General features: G+C 40.2%; 2 long non-coding RNA genes across 26 annotated transcripts in view; one reads left to right on the top strand and one right to left on the bottom strand.

Annotated features, from left to right (window-relative positions):
- LOC110397877 overlaps positions 1–1,785 on the top strand; it is a 38,614-nt gene extending 36,829 nt beyond the window's left edge. The window contains exon 3 of the long non-coding RNA XR_002438057.1: positions 1,689–1,785. This is a non-coding gene — a long non-coding RNA (uncharacterized LOC110397877). The remainder of the gene's footprint in view (positions 1–1,688) is intronic.
- Positions 1–24,811, bottom strand: part of LOC110397876 — a 295,332-nt gene that overhangs the window by 134,450 nt on the left and 136,071 nt on the right. For all 25 annotated transcript variants that reach the window (XR_002438056.1, XR_002438026.1, XR_002438028.1 and 22 more), the window contains one exon: positions 23,761–23,899. This is a non-coding gene — a long non-coding RNA (uncharacterized LOC110397876). The remainder of the gene's footprint in view (positions 1–23,760; positions 23,900–24,811) is intronic.

The raw sequence follows: 24,811 nt of genomic DNA, 5'->3' as shown, positions 1-24,811 counted from the left end.
ATGAAGTTTAAGGTACTTTAAGTTCATGCATGACAGCCCCAATACTATGGCATTTACATTTTCTGAAAACCCCTCTAATGACCACTTAGAAGCTCCCAAGTAAAGATGCTTATCCATCTTTACAGTTACAAACTGTTTTTCTACTTTTCCCCTGAATCTTCATCTGATCACATGAAGGCTACAGAACGAAACCAGAAAATAGACCTGGACTCATTAGAGATCCCTTTCAGATCCCACTGAAGATGGCTATTAATTAGGTAGTGAAGGAGTACTAAGGGACTACAAGTTTACAAGTTGACCTCACCAATGTATTTTCTAGGCCTGTTATAAGACTCTCTTCAGTTTGAATTATCTGAGACATAAGATCATGTTTCACAGATTAATTCAGCTGAATATCTGGGAATGCATCTATGGACTTGAATACACCTATTACATTCAAAAAAATGAGAATTTACACTTTCTATGTTCTGGCACATACTCCCAATGTTTCTTCTTTGGGAACATGACCAAAGAAATGGCTGTGGTCTTCACTACTTTTTGTGTCATCTGGTTTGCAAGTTTCCCTCCCACAAAAAAATCCCAAGAATATTTATAACTCCATTTTCTTCCATATATGATATGTTACCCTAATACATTTTTTCCTTACTTAGCCAATAAAAGCAATGGTTCAAATAAAAAAAAAAAAAGATTGAAAGATTTAAATGTACAGCATCTTGGTGTAAAGGGATGGCCAACCTGATTCAAATTGTGATAACAAACAGCTTTGTTTTCACAGAGCTCTCATCACAGTTCTGTCCTATATCTTCTAAGAATGCTGTTAATGTGTCCCCTTAGCCAGGCTTCACATGTTCCAGAGTTTTCGGGACAAAAGTGTCCTGTCCTAATAGCTTTTTCAGCAAGCAAGATTTTGTCATTAGAGGAGGCAATTCAGCATCTACATTTGGCTAACTGGAAATGGCACTCACTTAACAAGAACCTTGTCCAGTGTTGAAAGAATTGCTATTTATTTCCTAGAAAAAGCACTGGGTAGATGAGATTTGATCCAGGTTTTGCAGGTATGTCCTTTCACCTATGAGGTGTTTTGCTTAAACATTTGTTCTGGTACAAACATCTGTCAACAGTTTACGGGCGTTCGGCCCGGTTCCGTGACTATTGGGGCGGGTGAACTACTGGTTCACCCTGAGAAAGAGAAAAGGGAAAAAGGGTAGGGAGATGGGCCTAAGAACAAAACAGCGGCAACGATCTGAGGAGAAACAAATTAATTTATTAAATAAGATATCGGAATGCAAAATAACACACTATAATACAATATAATTACAATTTAAGCTAATAAATCCAATACAATGAGAGAGAGTGTCCAAAATTAAGGTAGGCCTTACTCTAACACCGATGTGTGAGATGGCTGGGGAGTGAGATGCTGCTGGGACGAGAGATGGGACAAGAAGAGGGCACGTCTTGTGATATGTGAACAGTTTTATCTTTCCCTCTGAATGGAAAACGGTAACAGAGCAGCAAAGTCCTCTGGGAAGTGTAGTTCTTCTTAGGACCAGGTACCTGGAACTATCCACGATTCACGGAGCTGGAGCATTAACTCTTTAACTCCCAGTACACTACATGATATTATGATGTGGAATACCAATAACCAAAAATCATAAAACCATGACAACATCCCATGTGCTTTTTTTCAGGTTAATACCCATGATATCATGGAGCCTATTTGACGTAACCTGTAGAGTTGCCTTTTAGAGGAAAAAAATAAAAATCTCCTCATTCATCTTAAAAGTGAAAATTTATATAAGATCATTAAATTTCACTTTATTTTTTAATGTCTCAATAAGAAAGTATTTCTCGGTCTGAAGTGTGCTTATGCCCAATATAAATTTGATGCCTAGTAAAGCAAGAGATTTTCAACACCATTTGTGAGAAGTTAGGAACTTGCACCAGAGCTACAAAAATGAGAACTAAGAGAGATCATAAGCCATTAAGTTCTATGCACACCTATGTGAAATCAGAAAACCCTCCCTGGAGCCAGAATTAGCAAAGTCAAGCAAGCATGGTGCTCTACCACCAGCTCTAAACTGCAGAGAATAGCTCATAACCCTGGTACATTCCCAGCTACTGCGAGCTTCTTCCTCTCTCATTTATGCAACCTGAAGGGCAGGTAGCACAGCAAGGTAGTGCAGTGCCCTGCTTTTCTTAAACCCAGCTGGTCTAAGTGGGTCATCAAATGTTGTAAGCTTTTGCTGGAACATGCTAAAAATGTACTCACCCAGGCAGGATACACCTTGACAACCCACAGCTCACACACTCCCCCTTCTTCTCCATCAGCTGGCCTGGCACTGGCAGCTAGAGAGGAAGGGCAATGCCCTGATCCTGCACTAGAATGTAGTACTTGCCTGGCCTGCTGCGAAGGAAATCAATTCAGATCCTGCAGACTTACTTATTCAATTTCACGCGCAGCACGAAGCCAGGGTAATACTTCCATTCAGGAACCTAACACTATCCTATAGGCCTGAAAGAAGGAAAAAGGGCAGGAATTTCCAAGAACAAGGACAGGAAAGACAAGAGGAAATTAAGAAGAATGAAAACATCAAAATGCACTACACAAAGTAGAAAGACCAATGGAAAACATGAGCCTGGGGGGAGGTGGGGAACAAAACAAATAGAAGAGGCAGTTTTTATGTATTAAGCAAAGCAGTTGAGATTGCACACATACTGAATCTCACTGACATCCAAAGGGGTTTGCTCACTGGATTAAGCTAAATCCACAAAAGCCTCTGCCAGAGGACAAATAGAAGTAATGTGTAATTCTAGATGCTTGTTAGTATCTACATTCCATATTTTCCTTGGAAGAGGAAGTTACTGATAAATCCTGGAGGATTTTCTCAGTACATACAGAGTCAACTCTTAAGCAGAGTTTTTTGGACGCCACCCAAACAAGCAATTCTGATGACATGAGTATGCCTGAAGGTTGACCTGAGACGTGACCCACTTTCTGGAGATGGGAGATACCGAGCAAAAACTTGACATGTCCCTTAACTGCAAGAAAGTTTGAAAACAAACAAATAAAACCCCACCAGACACACGCCATCAAGAAGCTTATGCTCACGTCTTAGGCATAAATCCCTTCCCATCTCCCAAGAGCTGGTCTCTGCTACAGGCATAGCATTATGAAATGCACTTCAGATTCCAATCTGACACACTTTGTCTCCCCTTTATCCATCAGACACCTATGGAAGGAAACCACCCCTTTAGACAACAATCTTTCCTATGAAGAAATCCACTCTTATTTGCAGGTTCTTCCAGTTATTTATAGGGATGAATATCTTACTCTGCTTACAGGTGTACTCGAACCTTCTGTTCATATCTGACATGTAGAAGCTGCTACAGAAACAAAGAGAAAAGGTAACAGAGTGATACCAAACCCTTGACTTTCTTTCCTGTATGTCAGCAGCATTCCTGACTCACAGCAGCGTGGATTATCGACACACTGCAGGACACAATCCTACATGCAGTAAGCTCAATACATTCTAGAAGGCAACAATCACTAAAAAAGCCTTGAAAATACCTAACAACAACAACAACAAGCCTTACATCAGCATGTAGAATCACAGAATTGCTCAGGTTGGAAAGGACCTTCAACATCAAGTCCAACCACAACCTAACCATACTGCTCTAACAACCCACCACTAAATCATGTCCCCGAGCACCACATCCAAACGGTTTTTAAACACATTCAGGGATGGTGACTCAACCACCTCCCTGGGGAGCCTGTTCCAGTGCTTAACAACCCTTTGTGTAAAGAAGTTTTTCCTGATATCCAACATAAACCTCCCCTGGCGCAACTTGAGGCCACTTCCCCTTGTGCTGGGACTCTGTAGAGCCTGACTACATGCACTTAAAGCAAAACAGACAACTAAGCAATAAAAACAGCATTTGGGGACCACAAACATCTATTGAGAAAGTGAAAGAGAAGAGCTCGCACTCTGGGATCTGTTTTGAGATCTTATCTCCATTACAAAGTCATTTCATGGCTATGAAAAACAAACATAAGGACATGTTTTCACTCTTGCTTTGCAGGCCTGCTTTATCTATTTTGAGTGTTTCAGCTGACACTCCTGACTTGGTATCTCAGTGAAGCAGTTTCGAAAAAGCAGTCATCTAATTCTGCTAACATCCAGCTGAGATGAATATCTGCTCTTTGCAGACAGGGTCTACATTCTCTCTAATCTTGGGAAATTCACCTATTTGAGGCATGGTTCCTTCACCATATTTCACATGTCAGTAATTGTTCTGGGAAACAGGTCGACTGTCAGGGCTTGCTCCTGGCCCCCTCAGTCTAGGCACCAGAAACAAGTTGATTTCTGAATGACAGAAGTCAGACACAGTGAGATATTTGAAGGAGGACATGGTAATGGCCTTGTGGAATATCCTCTTGAAGAGATGCCAACAAGTAAATTGTTGAAGAAAAAAGTACAATGCATGTCAGATTTTTAATTGCATGTCTATTTCCCCAACAAAGAAGTGTAATTAAAGTTAATCATTTCTATTATATTACACAATGCCTCCATTACTAATGGAATCAGGAATGCATGAAAGAAATGCACATTAATACATAAACACTCCTTTCATACAGATGAATATTTTGTACGCCAAACATTCAAACAGAGCACTGCTCAATTATGCATTGCTCACTTTAGTACATAACTACATCGAATGCCTTTGGGGGTGGGGGAAGACGAGACAGCGAGCCTGCCTTACAAACTTCAGAGTCCCCATAGATGTTCATTTGCCCTTACGTCCTGAAAGCATCCAGGACAGCATCCCCCAGCTGTCTTTGACAGCTGTCACCCCAGCATACTTATGCATAAACCAGCGTGCTATTCCACCTTCCTCTGAGCCCAACTGCAGCACTGCACAGCTCACCTATGGGAGTTTCAGTATATTGTGCAAATAATGAGCAGTCTGAATAACCACAGAGAAGACCAGAGCCTCAGATAATTTAAACAATCCAGCACAATCTATCCTAACATGAGGAACACCCTGCTATTAGGTTAGATTTTACTTTCTGATAGGAAACCAGAGTAGCACAACTGAAAATGGTATATTCAGGGGTAAAACTTGACATGCTTTCTTCCAATAACTACACGAATAGTATTTTTATAGTTTGGTCTATCTTTATAGACTACTACATTTCCTGCAGTCACTATCAGATTCTATCCCTACGTATGCCTGGCATAAGACAAGAACTCACCACTTAGAACCAAGGAAGAATCTCTAAAAATCACAAGATGAGATTGCTGCATTAGTAGCTTTGGACCTGCAGTAGTAGCTGTTCTTAACAGCATCCACAGGCAGCTTCCAAATCCATAAGATTGAACTCAGTCCACAAAGGCCAGGGCAGACATTGATGCCCCCACAGCAGATTCTATTGCCCATGCTGCACAGTATTTGGGGGAAAATAATATTAGTGGTAACACAATCATGCTGACAGCTCTTCTGCAGAAAGTCATGTTGATATGTCATATGCACACTGTTCCTTGAGATACACCTCTACAGATCCAGCCCACCATCAAAGAACTTAAAAGCTGAAAATGTATGTCAGTGCGCAAGACTTCTGTGCTATGCCCAAAGAGTTCCTGCCTTAACTCCTCTTCACCACCACACCCCTTTGCAAGTCACTGTACAAGTTCACATGAATATCTGTGACAAGAGGAAAAAGACAGCTCACAGCAGTCCAAGACCTTTCTAATAAAGCATGTGTAGCCACAAATACAATACATATATATTTTTAAAATCTAGATTATGTATGACCACAGACAACCACATAGGTCTAGTTCCCTAGATATATCTGGGTGCTCAGCCCCTGCTGAGCAGATCATCTTGAGTGTGACCATGCAGCATGTGCAGGACAACCAGGCGATCAGGCCCAGACAACATGGGTTCACGAAGGGCAAGTCCTGCTTAACCAACCTGACCTCCTCCTATGACCAGGTTACCCGTCAGGCGGATGAGGGAAAGGCTGTAGATGTAGTCTACCTAGACTTCAGCAAAGCCTTTGACACGGTCTCCCACAGTAATCTAGAGATAAGGTACATTCTTTGCTGGATACAAAACTGTCTGGAGGGCTGGGCCCAGAAAGCGGAGGTTAATGGAGTTAAATCCAGCTGGCAAGTGGTATTCCTCAGGGACCAGTACTGGGGCAGTTGTTAAACCCAGCTGGTGCTGGGACCATTGTTATTTAACATCTTTGTAGGTGATACGGACAGTGGGATTGAGTGCACTCTCAGCAAGTTTGTAGACAACACCAAGCTGAGTGGTGCGGTTGACATCCTGGAGGGAAGGGATGCCATCCAGAGAGACCTGGACAGGCTTGAGAGGTGGGCCCATGCCAACTTCTTGAAATTCAACAAGGCCAAGTGCAAGGTCCTGCACCTGGGTCAGGGCAATCTCATGCACAGATATAGGTTGGGTGGAAAATGGCTTGAGAGCAGCCCTGAGAACAAGGATTTGGGAGTGTTGGTTGATGAAAGATTCAACATGAACCGACAATGTGTGCACACAGCCCAGAAAGCCAACCATATCCTGGGTTGCACCAAGAGAAGTGTGACCAGCAGCTCGAGGGAGGTGATTCTGTCCCTCTACTCTACTCTTTTGAGACCCCCACCTGGAATACATTCTTTCCCACTTTTCCCCATTTGTGCTGATCCAGGTCTTGCTGTAGGGCTGGGACAGGTGCTCCTGTACCACAGCACCTGATGCCAGCCCTCAGGACAACGCTATCCTCAACATGTTATCAATGTGTTATTGGCAGATGAATTACCAGATACCGAATAAAAGAAAACTATATGTAAGAGCAGGGCTGGTCTCTTCTCGCTGATGACAGGTGACAGGACAAGGGGAAATGGCCTCAAGTTGAGCCAGGGGAGGTTTAGGTTGGATATCAGGAAAAACTTCTTTACACAAAGGGTTGTTAAGCACTGGAACAGGCTCCCCAGGGAGGTGGTTGAATCACCATCCCTGAATGTGTTTAAAAACCGTTTGGATGTGGTGCTCGGGGACACGATTTAGTGGTGGGTTGTTAGAGCAGTATGGTTAGGTTGTGGTTGGACTTGATCCTGAAGGTCCTTTCCAACCTGAGCAGTTCTATGATTCTATGAAGCATGTTAAAGAAAGACAGAGGAATCACACCAAAACCAATATACAGAAAGTACAATTTTGCAAAGCCCAGCAACCTGCATCAAAGTTTCGACCAAGTAATTAAAGTAACTTAGTTTCTACATTTTCCTTTTGACTTTCTGCCAATAAAGACAATTAGCAAGAAACTTTATGTCCTGGCTGCATTTCTCTTTAAGGTTGATATAACAGAGTACATTCAAATGGAGTACTGACAGCTTTAACTGCTTTCACTGTGGTGATGAACCATTTTAGAAAAAAACCTGAAAGACACAAATAATTTACAGAGGAAATACATTGTTTTAATTTCAGTAAAGTTGTACGAGCCAATAACCGATGTGGGACATCATTATCAATGCAGGCTGAAATGAATTTATTCCTCTAGAAATAGCAATTCCTAAAAAAAAAGGCATGTTGTACCAAAGTACAGATAAGAGATGAATCCAAAATAGGTAATCTTCTCTGGTGAGCATCTCCATCTGTAATTGTAGTCTCTTACTCATTCAAGATGTACTTTTAAACTTTATGTACTGAATTTTTAAAACTTAATTTAAACACAGGACAAGAAGCTCAAAGAAAAGCATTCAGTTACAGCAGAACTAGGCCACTGAGTACCTTTCTACATTTCCTTAATGCCACTTAAAATCTACCATTTCCTACTCCCCTCAAGTGCTTCCATCTCTTCATCCAGCACCACCAAGACAGGTACCCTGCTCTACAAGGCAAACACCAATCCATCAGCTCTACGTGGGATCAAAATGGAGCATCTTGCGCAACAGGCCAGTCTGCCCAGGAACAGGTTAATAAACGCTTCACAAGGCAGTAAAGGTGAGACAGGACTACGTTCTGAAGCAGCAAAACCAAAACTTCTGTGGTATAAGCATGAATGGAAGGTGGTTAATTCCCATCCTTTAAACCAAGGCCTCGTAGCTGGCAATGACAGCTGCGGAAAAGAGGGGAAGCATCCAACTGAAAGAGGATTTATTGGGAAGAACAACAACCTTGGAAGTGGAGTTGAACAAAGAGCTGTTATTACATTCAAATATCCCAAGTCTTCAGAAGCTTGCTTCATTCCATTACAAACATATATGTTTATCTGAAAACATCACTTTAAATTCAAGATGAAGAACGCTGAGCGTTACTGAAGAAGAAATGAAGTGTTTTATGAGATTGCTTTCAAAAATGATCAAAAGATCATGAAAGGGAAAGCAAATGAGTTTCCAGTTAGCAACTGTTTCAAAAGAGCAGTATTCAAAATGAAAGAAAAACATACTGGAGTGGTTATTTGTGGGGCTGAACCATACATTTCAGCTTGCAGGAATCAACCATTTACAACTATGGAACCTGAATATAATATACAAACATTTCTATGCGTACTGCATACCATCAAACTAAGTTGCTAGCACTGAGCAGAAAGTAAGTATTCTTTTGCATAAATTGACAACAGAATCATTTAATCTGGGATTCCGCATAGTATCTGAAACTAATGGCCCAATAATATCCCAGTTGGTTTAAATTAAGTCAGAAAAATAAATGTACAAATCCAAAAGCCTATAGAATCCAAGAAGTTTTCATGAATGCAAATCGGAGAAGCACTGCACATGATTTTCCTGATAATCTTATTAAACTGTAAGCTTATTTGTTGAAGACGTTACAGAACACCTGCCATCGTCTTTAAAGGACACAAAACCTGAGCAGTGGCATTCTCTGGCAGAAACAGGATTCTGTTCATTGCAGATGGTGCTTCTGATGTTAAAGGAATATGAAAGCAGATATTTCAACAATCTTAGCCATCTGAAACCCTTCCAAAGGCAAGACCTCTAGCTCTTCTACGTGTTGTCAAATGAAAGGTTTGAACACTCTTGAAATGCTAATTTTGAAAAAATCTTCCTTTTCAGCAGTAAGTTACAGACAGCCCCTAATCCAGAAAAAACATGAAGTGTAGAAATAATCATAGAGCACTTGCTACTGAACTGTTACAGTTAAACAGACATTAACATTAAACATTCTTTTAAGTCATCACTCTGACAAAAACGATAAAGATACTAAAAAAGCAAGTTTTGTAACTGGACTGATCTTCCTGGCTTTTTTAGCCATCAGCTGGAAACCAGCCCTCAAGAAAAATCAGTTTGCTATGGTTCACTAGCTGAGTGACAGCAGGTGCGTTGGGCTGCGTGAGTTCAGGCAGGGATAAGCTAGTTTGAAACCAGCTCAACTTCTACCTTGCCAAAAACAAGAGCTTGGGACTCACATGCAGATTTACTTAGCTTCTCTGAAGAGTTCATCACCTGCTGAGACGTCCCTGCTCTCGCCCCTTTGACAGCTTATTTAGAGTTCTATCAGGTGGGTCTCCAAGAAGTGCCATTGCACTGTAGACACACCCATGCCTTCAGAGACTACGGAAAATCCGTAGGCAGAGAGCTTTCTGTTATCAGACGTTGTTCCTCTCTCCCTACGCTTGCTCAGCTCTATTTGCTGTTGTTTAAATTCATTTGTTTTCTAACTTGCCTCTGGGCTTTTAATTACGATTACTGCAAACACAACACAGACAATGTTTATGGGTCTGAAGCAATGATTCACTGAGAATTATTTGTTTACTGTGTAGGTGTAAGGCATCCTGCTTTCTCACAGCCAGACAAGGAAGAGGCACAGCTCCAAAAGCTCTGCCTCTGGACCACCAGCCACAAAATGACACCCTGCCTGAAATGCATCCTGCAGTGCCAGAATCCGAAGCCGCTAAGATAAACTTCCCAGCCCACAGCTGTGATATTCAATGGTTCACAAATACTTTCCAGCTATTTAAGACTTGTGAAAACATGATGCAGTAGTTTCACCAGAGTACAGCAGGGGTACACTTCTCCTTTTGCCACATTGCCATCCCAGCCAGAAACAAGCTGGAACATTCAAGTCATCTGTGAAAGCAGCCAATATATACATCCCACATCAAAATGAGCTATTAGACAATGAATCCAGCACAGCTCTATCCTGCTGCCTTCAGCATTCATTCTTTTCCTGCCACTGACACACAAAGCCACGCTGATTTTGCCAGCAGCTACAGAAATGCTGACCATCAGCAACAATCAGCTGAAATCAGGACCACCAGCAGCGGACATAGAACCTTGGGGCCCAATGGCTGCTTATGCTGAAGATGCTTTTAGTCTAGGCAAATTGTCCTCTGCTCTGAAGGAAAGAAAGTACTACCTTGTTGGAAGCAGATATGTTTTCCCCATGGCCATCCCTTCTTGAGGCCCTCAGTGCTGCATGCTCAGCTCCCACAGGTGAAGATGGCAGGGTGAGCCACACAGCTTGCAACCAGCTACTTGAAGTCAGAACAGAGCTCTTCTGCTGTCCTTCCTTCCACTGTTCCCCTCCATGGATTTATTAAGGATTCATCAAAATGTAGTAAAAGCTGATGGCCAGTGAGTACCTCTTTAGGAATTAAGAAAGCTTCATATGTTCTTTTGTAGGATCCAACACTGTCAAGAATACAAAGTCATACTAAAACACAATACACATCTGAAAAGCCAAACACATGATTCTACAGCCTGCAGTGAGACTGAAGGGTGATTTTGTTTGTACGACCACCAAAGTGCCAGAAGAGGCCCACTATGAGAAGACATGCATCTGGCCATTCTTTCCACACAGTTGTCCAGCAAGTTTCAGCTTTTCCATCAGACTTCAATGGCTTCCTTTAACAATTTTTGAAATTATTTTCACTAGGAAAAAAAAACCCACAAAATACCCTTTTTTTCTGCCTAAATTGATTTTGATAAAATTTGAGGAATCAAACAGTATGTGCTGTTTCTAAGCACATGAAACAGCATGTGTTCCAAAGAAAGATCATTAGAAAATCTGAAGAATTCCTATGCAGGCCCTCATATCCTGAAATATGTTTAATTTCACTGGACATAAGTTTGAGTATATGATAATCTACAAGGCACCTCACACTACCAAATGCAAAAGAAACACGTAAGCAAAAGACATCATCTTAAACAGCTGTTGAAAGCTTACTGAACAGAACAGCAGACCAAAGGAAAGCATTTGAAATACTAAACAGAGAAAATTAAGTTCTCAAACTGTGCTTTATAATGTTTTTTGTTGATAAGTAACAGTGGAAGAGGTAGTTAGGTGCTTGTCAGCTGCTAAAAAGTGGCAGAATTTCAGAACAATTTCTACTTGCTTATTTAAAAAGCTCCCTGAAGTAATAAATAAATAAATAAATGAAAATAAATCTGTGGATCAGTTTAAAACTAGTAGAACACCATCTGGGTTGGAGGAAAGGGCTAAAAATGACATGATAAGTCATCCAAGCATTATTTACTTAAAGTCTAAAGGATACACATAATTTAAGGAAACGCAAAAATCATGACCGTGTTCTAGATCACATTATATCTGAATTAAGACCTGACAAAGATGGAGATTTCTGAATAATATAAGGTGTTGTTTTGGAAAAGGAAATGAGAAAAAAGGAAGTCTTGTAGGTGTGCGAAGGATAAGGCAATGATACAAGGCCAAAGCACTGTCCACTTCTCTAACATCTACCTGACCACCTGCCAACCTGTGCATCCAGTTTATACTAACATCTACAAAATTTATGGTTATTACTGTTAAGAATTGACAATAACTGGGTACCTAATGCTTATCTTACCTAAAAGGATTGCTTGTTTTTTCCAAAATGCCTTAACTACATCAAATTTAAGTAGGTAGGACTTCAGAGCTAAGTGAAGGCACCAGCTCATGCTGCACAGCAATTCCACCGGAGACGCACCCAACCTCTCGGCACTCAAGCATCCTACTGCATGACAACCAGAAGCAGCTACTGAACGCGGGATGTGCCATTATTTACATAAGCAGATTACAACATCATGGTCTCATCAGTTCAGCTATTGTGTCTTGTTAGCCTAACTAAATTTCAAACTCCGTAAGGAACAGTATTTCCCCCTGAAGTTATTAAAGGGTAGATTTCTTTTAATTAAACTCATTTACATGACTAAATTAGATTTAATTACTCCCATTCATTTCGCTAATACCTCTCTTTGATTGGAGAAAGGCAACTTTTCTAATTGCTTAAAACAGGACTCGGTAGGTCTTTCCTAGTACAAGCTGGCAAGAGGAAGCTATAGCTCTACAACTGAAGTTTAAAAGATTAGTGCATGTTTTGGGGTGTTACACATGCTGCATAGTTTTTTTCTATCAGACATCTGAGTTGTCGTGCAGGCTGCACGCTAACAGGCCAAGAGATGGGCAGAATTCTTTTCTTTACATAACAAACATCTGTAACAATTATGGCTTGATTAAAATTAAGTGAAAATTCACTAGGAATCACTGTCAAGTATCTAGAAGACTTGATTAAGAAAACCACCATTAGGAGACACAAGTTAAACTTGTTTCTTTCCTTTTTACTTTTGAAATTTGGAAAAATTTTGAAAATTTGGAAATTTGAAGGCTCACTGTTTTTCTTGAATAATGTTTCTTCAACCTCTTTATCTGTCAGCCTGGATGTTCACTGCCTTAATTCTGAATTTCCACAGCAGGAACTCCCAATAATTTTGAATTTTCAAAATTTTTCGAATTAGAAATTTCCATCCAGGAGTCTAGTGTGAATTTATTTTTTATCTTGGCCAAACCTGAGTTGGATCAAAACTAGTCCCCACACTTCCGCACCTCTCTGCCACCAATATCTCCTGATGTCTGACATTAGTAAGAACTAACAGCGGATGAAAGAAGACATAGTTGACCAGTTCTGTGCAGGAACGACAAATAGGATCAGTGCAGGTAGGAAAAGCACACGCTCTGGATTCTCTTAATACAACAGCCATTGCCTAGCTACATTAGATAACTTTGCTGGGGTCTTACACACGTGGTCTTACACATGGCACTTCTCCTTTTACCCAGATACCAACTTCGTAAGTTATCCATGAATCCAAAGAGTCTAAGACAAACATGCCACACCGTGAAGACAAATCCTTTTAAACTCAGTGGGACTGCTTGGATACATGGCTCAAAGAAATGCACGCGGTTTCACTCCACTATATTCAGCAACTTCTGAACTGGTAACATACAGGCAGGAGAAATTGTGAGCAGAATTCACAATGCATAACACACTAAATTTCTAGACAACTCCACCTATCATCTGTTTCATTTCCCTAATGCAAGCTGGCATTTTGCCACCCATGTCATGGGAGCTGGGTTGGACACAACGTTTTGAACATAGAAATACAGGTCATGGTGGGAACGCTTGTTTTTTGTCCCATATATTCCTATCTGTTCCCATTTAAAATTTCCCATATTTTTTCATAGCAAAAATGGAAACATATAGTTCATTTGTACTTTCTTTCCTCTAGTGCCCCATGGACTTAAAAAAAATAATAGTTCTGTGACCAAGTTCAATAAAAAACATCTTGCTGAAGTAACAAGGCATACAGAAGCTATCAGCAACAAATACTGGGCAGAACTCTAGGATTTGAAATGGAACAAATACTGCGAGTCTGGGCTGCACCAACACTCCTGCATACTAACCCACCAGATTAAATACAAATCCTTACCTTCTCTCTCTATATTATATATGTAGATCTCTCTCTCTATGAAAGCCATAATCCACCCTGTCAGTCTGCTAAAACACTAATGACTTTAGCCCACCATTAAAAATGGCTTACATCTGTACAAAATATAGAGACTTCAAATTTCTGACAATCGGTAAAAATGCTGTTTGCAGAACAGCCTGTGCTTCATAGAATGGATTTAACAAAATATTCATGAATTACAGAATCACAATGTTATTTCTTCAGATGTACTGAGATGCAGAACACAAGCAGGCTTCTAGGAATGCATTTTGTAAGACATCTAAGTTGAGGTGAATGAATTTGATTTCAGTAAGACAAACAAATCTCTCTACTATTTGGCACTAGTTCCTTTCATTAGATATAATGCTTCTGCCCCCTTTCTCAACATGTAAATAGTATTTATCCAACCACACATGACGTGTGGCCTAATTATCACTCTAATATTTCTCAGGAAAAGAAAGTGTAATTAACAAGGAAATAAGAAACAAGGACCTCTGCCCTATATATTTTTAAATTTTATTATTATTATTAAATCAGGTTCAGTAGTAATCATGGTGGTTGGAAATAAAGTGGTACTGATTTTTTGCCAGCTTTTAATAGATTTTGCAATTCATGAAATCTTTCACAACAAAAATCTTACAATTTCCTGGACACTTTTTCTCCTCACGCTGCTCCCTTCCCCAAGCACTCTTAAGATCTTTTTGGTTCACACAGAGAAAAAGGTTTTGAGTAAACAGTTTCATCAAAAATCAAGATAAACTACATACTTTTTGTAAGGGAAACAATCTGAAACAAGCACACTGCACATCTAATCCAGGCAAGCAAGAAACAGAGTCTTTTTGATGTACACAGAAGGTGAAGTAGACATTCAGGTATACAGAAGTAGACAGAAAGCCAGCAGAAGTCAATGGAGAGGCAATTGCTTCAAAAGGTTTAGAATCAGTCCAAGGGCATATATTGCTATCGCACACATATGGAATATATTGGGTCCAAGCTATGCATATTCCTTAGGAAACTCCTTGACTCTGTACAAATATATATATATTCCAATATTCCTATTCCTCCCTATTTGAAGTCAGCAATGATTTCAGTTTGGATTTCTGGTGAAACAGTCTCAAAGTGAATTGCAAATGCAGTACAAAAGTTATGAGACTCTCCTGAAATTATGCATTGCAACCAGACTTAACAACTGAAACTCCAGACTCTGCCAGCTCTCCTCAGCACTGCCTCTAGGCCCCTTCCCTGTCGTACAGTTCATTTTTGTTTGAGTTTTAGTTAATGGTCAAAACCAAAAATGGCCACAGGTTGAGGTTATATTACACAGTTCCATAATCACAAATTATCATCATGGCTCATATTGCTGTTCACTTTTGCACTGTTCTGACTGCTCCTTGACCAAATCTGAAGATTTGAGGAGACATTTCAACTGCTACAGACTGTCCTCAACAGTACAGAATCCACAGTAGGTTCAAACAGGGCAGAAGAGACACCTGGGGTTGAGCTGGTACAACTGGATTCCTGTCCCAGAAGTGTCCCATGAACCCAGCTGAAGTATTGCATGGAGTACAGGAAGGCTGCCTCACTCACCCTGAGCATCACTTTCTTCCCTGTGCAGCACCGCCATCCCTACGTTAATACTTAATACAACTAAGTAAAAATAATATGTGAGGCAGGAGATGAAGTCTGCAGAAAAAAAAAGTGCAGAAGCAAGACTCATCTATCACTAAGAAAAGCAGAGGGCTGTTCCCTCTATCTGGGGCTACTACAGGTTTACAAAGCAGTTCTGAAGTGATTTCATCTTTCATCAGGTGCCACCAGGGAACTCCTATTTCAAGGATTTCTGAAGAAGAATACAGCTGTAATTTTCTGCTTATGTCAAGTTTTACCGTCACACTTAGGAATTCAACAGGGAACATGGTTAGTTTAGTTTCAGGAATATTATTCCTTCATTTTTCAAATCCTATGTGAGGGGGGGGAGGGGGGGAACAGCTTTCCTTCTATTTTGACATCGAAAATTTTACACATCTATCCAGTGAGGTTTTCCCTACTCGTACAAGATTTAAAGTTCATTGCATCAATCAGTCTCAAGGTCAGAGCCTGTTCTTAAGGCAACGAAGCTAATGCAACTCCCTTAGTCCTAACCAAAAACACATGTAAGCATCCGATTGTTCCAGAAAACAAAAAGATTTTCGGTTTTGTTTCTGTTTTCATGTTTTGTGTTGTTTTTAAACATTAAATAAATGTCTCAGCTTTGTCTGTCAAGAAATACCTGAATGACTTGCATGTCATTTGTCATACACTTCGTGGGCAAGCTCCATCTTTCTGAATTTGGTAAGCATAAACATCTATGAGATTGGAGCATGTCTTGAAAACATCGATCTAATCATGCCCCCTAACAAATGCTTTTGCTGTCGAGTAAGGGAAGAAAAAAAATAGAAAAGAAAAAAGTGCTGTTTAAAATGTTTGATAATCTGACAAGGCCATAAGGCTTAATGGAATCAATGATTACACACAGATGGATGATTAACTCTCGAGGTTTAATGTTAAAAAAAAGTGCTGGATTGCTACTTAATGGAATTACGCTGCCCATATGGAAAAGAACTATACCCTGACTATACCCAGAATTATAGAACAGGTGGTAGATCTGGGCAGGACTGCTTGGAATGCACAAAAGCATTCTGAACTTGTAAGTGCCAGAAAAAAAAAAGAAAAAAAAAGTCTTCCAAACTGTGTTAACTTTTTCAAGTCTGAGAATTTTAAGTGGTGCAAATTAACAAAGTAATCCTCAAATTTTCTTGTTTTAAAAAACAATCTTAGCAGTAATCTTTGCCTGTGTGCTGCAGCCCCACAGCTGATGAAAATACCCACGTATGGTTAAGGAACATTATTCAACCAGCACATGACAGGAGGTCCTGATTTGCAGCCTTATATGAATGCTGGGATCAACTGTGTTATGCTTATGTGTACATTTGCCCCACTGCCCCTCTGAAAAGCTCCAAAACGCAATCCAGCTCCACCATGGTGGCTCTGAAGAGCACAATCTTCTGCCATTTGAGTACACTCTATTCTTCCCCATAGGTTTCTTTCCTAGGAATAAAGATTGCAAAGGCTGCTGCCATAGGACAACACGCTTCATTTTACTGCGGTGTCACATGAGATAATCTCTCTCAAAAGAATCTTCTGAGTTGGGAATCAGATCTGGACTTGGAGTGCTAGCCTCTAGAGTGGAGACAGAAGAGAGAATTATACGAGAAGCCAAGGGTAACATTCCAAGACCCATTCCAAAAGGAAATTTAGTACCTAGATATCCAGAGTCTTCCAAGACTCACTGAGTTTCACTGGTACATTTACATAACAAGCACATAATTTAAATGGTATAACTATCCAGAAGGATGTACTTTACACTAAGAATAGCTTTCTTGTTTAGTTGAAACAATTTCCAGAATGACATCAACTAGATTGGAAAGAAAATATTTTTAAGCGAAAATACAACTGTCCACATAGCAACATTTCTGGGGAGGAAGAATTTCAGATTGACACCTCATTCTGATAAACAGCTCCATATGAAAATGTCTGACATCACACTTGGGCTTTGCAAGACCAGTTAGTAGCGAGTTTGGCTCTGCAGGGACCTAAATTAGGCTTTAGACCTGACCTCAGAATTGGAGACCATCACAAGCAGGGATTGGCTTAACTGATAGTCATGGTTTGACAATACTGTTCATGACTGCTCCTGCTGCCACTGAGCCCCATGCCAGCAGCAGAGTCAGTTGTAATTCCCAATGCAGCTCCATCAGAACCTCAGCTCAAACACAGAGCTCACCCGGAGTCAGTCTGCTCAACACAATATGTTTCCATGCCTTTCACACAGCAGATTCAGGCCAGTTTCAGATAGGATTAGCCTCTTCTTATTTCTTCTACTGTAAAACACTACAGGGACAGTTGTCACGAATGACCACTCAGAACAAGCAAGGGCTTTTTTGATATAATTTATTCATGTACTTCTGTAACCAAGGAAACAGAAAGGATTTTTTCTCACACATAATGTTTGCTCCTAAGGTTGTGGTTTTGTTTCTTGGGTTGTTTTTTTTTTTCCTAATCTGTAGTGTCTAATACTTGTTGAAAACTGAATGCCAATTTATATCCAAAGCATCTCACCATTTCAGATGCTGAACCAGGACACATGCTCTCAGCTCTCTCACTACTTCTATCCCAAAGGCTCCCAGCACCTAGGACTTCTCTCTCCTTTCTCACCTATCTTAAGCATTTCAAGTACAAGCTCCTCCAGAAATTACTGCCTCCCATTTCATTTTGGTCCCAAGCACAAGAGGGCACCTGCCTCAAATAAGACATGCTGTCAGCTTAACTCAAAGAAGAGAATGACAAGATGAGACTGCTTGGGCACTGCCATTAACTGAGTGATAATCACTCACCAGGTTATAAAATCATATAATTATTAAGGTTGAAAGAAACCTCTAAGATCATCTAGTTCAATCATCAACCTATCTCCACCATGCCCACTCACTGCCACATCTCCACAGTTCTTTAACACCTCCAGGGATGGTGACACTACCACCTCCCTGGGCAGCCTGTGCCAGTGCCTCACCACTCTTTCTGAGAAGAAATTCTTCCTACCATCCAGTCTGAACCTCCCCTGGCACAATTTGAGGCCATTATGTCACCTGTTCATTGACGACGACTGTACAAGGTTGTTCAGTAGGGTGCTCTCTCCTTAAATGCAATTCTACACTGCTGTAACAAAGAGATTCCAGCAATTTCAGAGAGAATATAGCAGGAGAGTCCCAGCCTTGCTATGCTCCTCATGCCGAGCAACATAACTCTACTGACCTACTGATCTGAACCAGCCTGTGCACCTTCAGCCCTTGCTGCTCTCTTGTCAGAAGCTTCATTAAGGAAAAGCAGGTGTAGGCCAGGTCCCAGAGGTAATTAAGTGTCAGAGCAGAGATCACTGCTGTCACTGAACTCTGACACACCCCCAGCGATATGGCTTGCAACACCTTCTCATTTTCACTATTTCTCCAAGCGCGAGGCGGGGCTGAAATCCTGACCAGGAACACTCCTCATTCCCCTCCTCTTCTCTCTGACCTTTGGGAAGGAGCACTTTGTTACTGAGGTGAATAAAAGACCAGAGAGCTGAGTGCCTCTCCTAGCACTCTGTCCATCCTCCCAATCACAAAACAAAGTAAAACCAACAGTTGTTCCCCATGGTGGTGACATCTACCAACTCTAGCAGCAGCTGTACTACTGCCTAGGTTTAATTACACCACTGCTGTGGAAAAACAGAACAAAAAACAGCATGGATAGGAGAAACCAAGTGTCATAAGCAGAATTTGAGCTTGAAGTACCACAGCATTTAAACGTGCAAAATACAGACCAGTGGAGACAGTAACTCATTTATTTCTTACTATTCAGCAATTCTAACGGCAGTTACTGGCAGCAGAATTACTGCACAATGTCATCCTTACGGAACATAGGGTACTCTCAAATTAAATTGATACTACTTCTGCATTGCCATTAGGATGACTTATTTGTTTCTGATTAATTAGATTTCAGCCTCTTCCTTTTTGGCATTATATTTTCCTCCTGTTCAGTCTATCTGGACAGTCTAGGTCTGTGCTGGCACAAATCAGACACTGTAATTCTGGATCAGAAATCTGTGGCTTTGATGAACCTGGCTTCTGTTTTCTGTCAATCTACTGCAAAGTGTCATGAGGCACCCAGACATACAGAGTCACAGGCACACATACAATGCGAAATCTCTGCAAAAAAAAGAAAAAAAAAGGCAGCCGTGACAAGGTTGGCTTTTTTGGAACCAGACATAGGTGCCAACTAAAGGTCCTAGCAGCTTGTCTGCCAAAGCTTCAAAAGCTATGACAAACATTTGTCTCCTTGCTCATTTGAAGGCCTTGTCAATACCAGAGAGCTGGATTGCTAGAGAAAAAGGCTGTAAGGGAGGACCAAGCTCGACTCGCACAAAGTGCTGCTAAACCTCTGAAGCCAACAGAGTTAGAACAGTGAAGAATGCGACCATCAGTGTTTTTGGCAAACTTGTCCAATCTTGCATTGCTGCTAGATTGCCATACTGACGTTGCTCTTACATAGCAAGAGAGAACAACGACTGAGGAATTAGAACTGGTGGCGTTTTAACCATTTAAGTAAGTGGAGAAGCCGAGGTATTTCATATCATTCCATGTGAAATTATATAATACTTTGAAATGGTTCTGTTTTTTTGGCATACAATACATGGGGTCTCCAACGCGCAGATGGAAGAGCAGCTTATATTTAATAAAATAAAATTTGACATTCATGGCACATTATCATATACAGTCATACATTATGTATGATATAGACTTGGTATAGTTTACACACAGCCTAAACGTTTATCCTACAGATGGACAGAGAATTAGAGGGATAGATAATCATCTACATTATAAAAATGCTCCAAATGTGTGCTTTTCCAAACACAAGTTAGTAGAAAATTGATTAGAATTAGAAGACAAACTATACTATTTTTTGCAATTTTATTTTCACATGCTCCATCACAAAAAGATACCAGAAAACTTGGGCTGTTCTAGACAACATAGGAGTCATGAACTTTAAAATTCTGGGAGAACGAATGGATTCTACTTGCAATGTTTCCCAGCAACCTTCTTGCTTGTTACTTGAGAGAAAAATCTAAGAGGACAGTTAGCACTGATCATTTCTTAAGCAAGCATATGCAAAAGAAAAGACTAAAGTCAGGGTTCTAAGCTACTGCTAGGACCACAGATAGTACTACCTGCTTCCACCCTCACGTGCATTTTCAGCAAGTTCCTCCTCACGCATTTGAAGAATATTTACCTAAAATGCCTGTTACTGATGTGCCAGGAAGTTGAGCAGTACCACACACTGCTCAAATACAAAGTTATTGGTTTCCAATTAGAGTTCGCAATAAAAAGCTAACATGCTTTTTTACATAAGAAGTTCTACTGTTAGAAGTGCTTTAGGCAGAAACATATCTTAATGCTTAGAAGCTGAAAACACCAGGTTCCCTTGCTCTTTAGGAGCTGTATGTCTACACAAAGCATTCACTTGAAAACTTTACAAACAAAATATATACCTATTATTTTTTTCAGGTACGCTGCCTATTTTAAATACACATCTATTCACATATATTTATTTGGTTATGCATGTGATTTTTTTAAAATAACATACATTGAACAATGTACATTTACACTCTGAAGGGCAACTACTGCACAAAGCTTTCTGAGCATGTCATATATAGAGCTCTTCATTCACATTCTCTCCACTGTGGTAGACCACAGAATCAGCATTCGTAGAGTTAGACTAAAATTTGCTAGAAATATATTATTTGGCCAAAGAAGCACAGTGCAACTTCTTAGCTCTAACTTAAGTTAGTTCTTACTAGTTTTTACTAGTTCTTACTATTGCCAAGTGATAGGACATTTTCAGAATAGAAAAACCCTACAGTTACATGATGAACTCAAGGTTAACATAAAAATGCTGTGGGATCTCACAGAAGGCAGCTCGCTCAGCTGCTAAAAAGACACTACAAAACCTTCAAATACTTCTCAAATATAAAAATTATTGGCAGCAACAGTAGAAACCCATAGCTGAATTTCTGAGGGCAAATCATTTTGTCCCTCCAAATTCTGCTCAGTAATAGCAAGTCAGCAGTGGGCTCGACCACAAAGACCTAGACTGAAACCAAGACCAAAGAGCAGAGACCGAGCAAAATTAGCAGCACTCACAGTTGAGAGAGAGGCTCTTTTTGTTGTTTGTTTTTTATTTTATTTTATACCACAGCATCCTGTGGCAAGACACACAACTGAGTCAAGTATTGAGTTATGAAGAACTGGTGTTCATGGAGCAGCATCATAGCACCAGAAGTTCCTTCTGTCTATGCTAGCCCTAAATCCCAGCTCCAAGACTGCTAAAATGAATTTGTTAATAAAGGAGACAAAGTTACAGCATATAACATGTCTTTAGCAGGAGTATTCAAGGTAATAGCCCTCCATAATGATTTGCCATGCAATTTTAGACTCAAAGCTCAATATTAATTAAAACCACAAAACAAATCATGCTGTTAGAACATATATTATAAACAAATTATGCTCTCAAGTAATGTAAAGCCTGGGAAATGATTGATAAACCTAAAGTGCTTGTTACTAATGGCAAAAATGACAAGTAGAGTGAACATAGAATGACCAACATGTAAGACTAACCAGCACACAAAATAAAATATGCAAGCAGGGACTACCACTCACTTGATCATGAACCATATATATAGACGATATGATTTTCTGAGTTTCAAAGCTGATATTCCTAGATGGCATATCTAAAATAGACCCTTTCATCGGTCACAAAAGCCAGGTCAATTTGTATTTATTTTTTACTTATTTAAAGCTCAGCAGAAGAAAGAAGAAAACACTCATGGTTGGAGTCAACTCTCAGTCCACAGACTGACATATAAATAACATTTTAATCCCATAATCACTCGATATTGAGGCTGCAACAAGATCCTGTCTGGACAACATCTCTTCCCATGACCTTAATTTGTGATTATTGTTGTGTACCTCTGAGCTAACTTTCCTTGAATTCCTTAAGTTCAGTGCAAATTTCTAAACCAATTAGTGAATAACATACAACATCAATTAATTAGCAATGTCTACTGTCTAATATTTGCCTAGATATTGTCTAGCAGACACTGTAGAAGGAGAACATTCACCTTTTCAAGCAAGCACAGCATAGCAGCACCAAATATGTGCTTATGCTGTGGGACTGGAATAGCAAAGTTAATCGTACCTGTTAACTCTGCAGTACTTAATAAAACCCACTGAGAAATAACACAATTGAAACCAGACAGAGTAAGACATTAATACTGTGCATTTTAATCAATGTGAGAGATATAATTATTATCTCTATGTAACTAGAAAAGCTGAAAGGTTCTAATGGGGAAAAAAATAACATCTGTTTACTCTAATTTATTAAATGAGTGTTTTAGGACAATGTCAGCCCCTTAAAGCCTATAACAATTTTGGTCTTAAATGGAGATGCAAATTGATTAAATCCAAGCATATTTTGCCACATACAAACGGTTGAATCGAAATATCATTTAACAAGTAATAACACCTGCTGCCGTACATAATGAAGAAAACCAGAAAATATTTTCCAATTCCTGAATTTGGAGACGGGAAAAATCATCAGTAGGTTTCCATTATTTGAAGTTTAAGAAAGCCATGGCACCCTCTTTTTTTGTCCCAGGAATCCTAAACCCTGGTTCATTTACCTACATCCCAGCGTGGGAAACTGAAGCAAAACATCTCTGGTTGGCAATCCCATAGTGCTGAGGAAGTTCCATCCTCTGTGACTTGCAGGTCTGCTCACTGTATTTTTAACAGCTCTTTCCAAGACACTGGGGGCTGACAGTGCACTAGGTGCTGCAGCAGTGTAATAAAATACTGCTTTCCTTTCCCCAGTGAGATGTTATTTCAGTTGCTTGACATCGCTAATGCTGACTGAACTGCTTTTCCTCTTCTTACTAAGATCTGCTGGAATATAGTGTGAGTACATACAGCTTTCTGGAGATATCTCCAGTTGCATTGCAAACAGAAACATCCTTGATGTCTAGTTTACATTATACACCATGAAGATAATCAAGACAGAACCTTATAATTAAGGTATATAACTCTGAGTTTATTCCCTATCTACTCTTCATGACTGACCCCACTTACACCTTTCTTCCTCGTCTGTAAAAATAAAAGACTAACCTTCTTATGTGATTTGCCCACTGCATCCAAGTAAAGTAGTATGTATTTGAGGGTTGTTTTTTTTTTCCCATGCAGCTTCAGCAGAGAGAAGCCCTTATTGATGTCTTGACTTCATAGGTTGCTACGTGTATAAACACAGGTTTTTGTACTACAGAATTTTTAAACTACAGAGGCAGTAGACATAAGGAGCTGGAGAAGCATCTGAGAACATCACAGTCAGGTAGACTCACCTCGGAGAAGGCAGCAGGCCAGCCAGGAACATAGTGCAGATCCACTGGTGAGAGCTCATGTGTTCCGCCTGAAGCTCCACAAATGCCTTTTTGACCAACTCTGCTTTTCTGAGGAACTTCTGGGATTCTTGGTGTTTTTCTGAAACAAATAATAAAACGTTAACATGCTTTCAAATACCAAAATATGCATTCTACTATTTTGTGCAGAGAACTCAAAATCTACATTTAAGTAACACCTAAGTTGTTGTGACCTAAGTATACAAGGCCTGTATTTATTCCCTTTTACTATCACTGCTGGATATTCTTCTGTCTCTCCTAGTAATAAGCTATGCACATCTATTTTATTAATGCTTAAGATATACATAGCACAGCATTCATTATGAACTAAACGTCTAAATGGGTTTGCCTTTATTCTGAAGGGCTTACAACTCTTAATGAGAGTGTATAGACTACTCATAAGAACATTTCCAATGTTGACTACAGCTCTATTGACTTAGTCCAGCAGCTCTGCTTTGACCCTCGAAGAGAACTGAGAGAGCAAAGCCCGGACCAGGAGGACATCTGGAAGCAGAGGGCTCTGGCTAGTGCCTGATCAGACAATAATTCCAGCAGCATTTTGCCCATCATTTAGTGGGCATGGTGGTGATGGGTTGATGGTTGGATTAGATGATCTTAGTAGTCTTTTCCAACCTTAATGATTCTATTTCATACAGGCTAGGGATCAGAACTTGTATCTATCAGATTATGCCAGATCCAGATTTCATTTATACCCGAAGACTCTGCCATGATCCAAATGACATCACAAAGTACACATTCCATTCATGCGAGCCACACGTTACTTCCTTCTCAAGGCAGGAGAAGATCTGACCTCCAGAGCTGACAGAACACCCAAGCAGCCCCATTTCAGCTTCTTTAGCCTGGTTAATGGAGGAAAGGAACTACCCTGAGAAGCACAAGGTTGTGGAGCAAGACTTTTTTCCCTCCCCCTGTAAATAGTGGAGGACTCCAGACTTGCATGAGATCAGACCTTACTCCTCAGTCTTCTCCCACC

This window comes from Numida meleagris, chromosome 4 (genome assembly GCF_002078875.1).
Source record: "Numida meleagris isolate 19003 breed g44 Domestic line chromosome 4, NumMel1.0, whole genome shotgun sequence".
Classification (NCBI taxonomy): domain Eukaryota; kingdom Metazoa; phylum Chordata; class Aves; order Galliformes; family Numididae; genus Numida; species Numida meleagris.
Note: the sequence above shows the minus strand (reverse complement) of the source record. Positions and strands in the feature narration are given on the sequence as shown.